This window comes from Prunus avium, unplaced genomic scaffold, assembly GCF_965620075.1.
Source record: "Prunus avium unplaced genomic scaffold, drPruAviu1.hap1.1 HAP1_SCAFFOLD_32, whole genome shotgun sequence".
In the NCBI taxonomy this organism is placed as follows: domain Eukaryota; kingdom Viridiplantae; phylum Streptophyta; class Magnoliopsida; order Rosales; family Rosaceae; genus Prunus; species Prunus avium.
Genome location: NW_028276891.1, coordinates 185,001 through 187,500, shown reverse-complemented (window position 1 = coordinate 187,500; position 2,500 = coordinate 185,001).

Genomic DNA, 2,500 nt, shown 5'->3' with positions numbered 1-2,500 from the left:
TTTTTCGACATTTGAATAATGGGGTTTGACAAGGTTTGAAAAATTCAATACAAATGGTAGGCTTGAATGTCGACAAAGTGACGCGAAGCGGAAGCCTACCACGGCGTAAAAATGTCGACAGAATTTTTCGGACCTTGTCCTGCCATGGGCTGCGCGCAGCATGCCGGCAGCCTGTGCGCAGCGTGCGCACAGCATGTCGGCAGCGTGCGCGCTGCTGAGACTGTCGACAGAAATTTTCGAAACTTGTCCTGCCATGCGCGCGCGCAGCGTGCGCACAGCATGCCGGCAGCGTGCGCGCACCATGCCGGCAGCGTGCGCGCAGCTTGCGCGCAGCGTGCTGATTCTGTCGACAGTGAGGCTAGCGAAACTTGTCCTGCCATGGCGTGCGCGCAGCCTGTGCGCGCAGCTTGCGCATCTGTCGACAGTGAGGCTAGCGAACTTGTCCTGCCATGGCATGCGCTGTGCGCAGCCTGTGCGCAGCGTGCGCGCAGCTTGCGCATCTGTCGACAGTGAGGCTAGCGAAACTTGTCCTGCCATGGCATGCGCGCAGCCTGCGCACAACATGCGCACAGGCTGTGCGCAGCGTGCGCGGAGCTTGCGCGCAGCTTGCGCATCTGTCGACAGTGAGGCTAGCGAAACTTGTCCTGCCATGGCATGCGCGCAGCGTGCGCGCAGTCTGTGCGCAGCATGCGCGCAGCCTGTGCGCAGCGTGCGCGCAGCCTGTGCGCAGCGTGCGCGCAGCCTGTGCGCAGCGTGCGCGCAGCTTGCGCATCTGTCGACAGTGAGGCTAGCGAAACTTGTCCTGCCATGGCATGCGCGCAGTCTGCGCGCAGCATGCGCGCAGCATGTGCGCAGCATGCCGGCAGCATGGTTCCAGGTTTTTTCAAATGTCGACAGAATTTTTCAAATCTTGTCAAACCCCGTTTTTATTGAAATTTCCTCGCACAATAAGCTCCCCATAAGTAGTCTATGATTTTTAGGACCTTCTCCAACTTACAAAACTAAAAAATTCCTCCCGGATTTGTTTTAATGATTTTTTCAATTTTACGACTTCTAAAAATAATAAAAAATACTTCCCGACTTCAAAAATTTATGAAACTTTTTCCCATCATAGATTGCATGTTTCTTAGTATCCCTGCAAAAAATCACGTCCAAATACCTTGTATTGAATTATTTAGAGCCCATTATGACTCCTCGCGCATAGGTGATGTCTCTTCCTGTCAAAGGGCTAAATGCATAAAATGCTATATAGGGGGGTGTGTGTTGCCTGCATATGCATGGCAGCCCATGCCTTCCTAGCTGCAGCCCCCTTCCCCCACGCCACACCCATGTCATGTTGCCTCGATATGTTGCCTCGGTATTATGGGTTTGGTGTCGGGGTCGGGGGGCTGCCACCCATGGCGGTGGTGGCCGGAATCCGGCCTCCGCCACCACGCCGCCGCCATGGGTGAGGGAGGAAAAAAAAGGCGTGGAAAGTTGCGAAATGGGGTTGTCTAGGCTTTTTTTTGGCATGGGAGAGCATGGAGTGCTAGGAACTCCTTCTCAAATGCACGGGCATGTCGACCACAACCTCATTTCGCAACAACAACCACCCGTGTGGGGTGGCGGTGGGTGGATAGTCGCGGATTGGGGCTTGCCAAGCCAATGTTTTCAAAAAATTTCATCAAAATTAAAAACAAATGTTTTGTTGCCTTCGGATTTGTGGGCGAGCGGCGAGTCGGAGTGGAGCCGGTAAAGTTTAACCTCGGTGTGCACGGTTGTTTTTAGAAACTCAATCCAATGCCGGGGACGTTGAAAGTGACGCTCTTATGAGTTGCAAACCCGCAAGATTTAAAGAACCTTTTCAAAACAATTTCAAACCAACAAGATTTAAAAACAGAAATTTTCATCAAAATGAAAAACAAATGTTTTGTTGCCTTCGGACTAGTGGGCGAGCGGCGAGTCGGAGTGGAGCCGGTAAAGTTTAACCTCGGTGTGCACGGTTGTTTTTAGAAACTCAATCCAATGCCGGGGACGTTGAAAGTGACGCTCTTATGAGTTGCAAACCCACTAGATTTAAAGAACCTTTTCAAAACAATTTCAAACCAACAAAATTAAAAACAAATGTTTCGTTGCAAACAAATTGTGGGCGAGCGGCGAGTCGGAGTGGAGCCGGTAAAGTTTAACCTCGGTGTGCACGGTTGTTTTTAGAAACTCAATCCAATACCGGGGACGTTGAAAGTGACGCTCTTATGAGTTGCAAACCCACAAGATTTTAAAAACTTTTTGAAAATGTTTCTTCTAAATGACACATTTTGATCCTTGGCAAGTGCTCAATCCGTAACTATCCAATCACCGCCACACCACACCGGTCGGGAGTGTGTGAATGGTGTGCTTCCCGGGGTTGGCATAGATAATCTTTCGCATCGACAATCTTTTGCATGCGAGGGAATGTCTATGCCAACCCCGGGAAGCACACCATTCACCCACTAGTTGTGGGCGACGATGGGTTGGCTTCAAA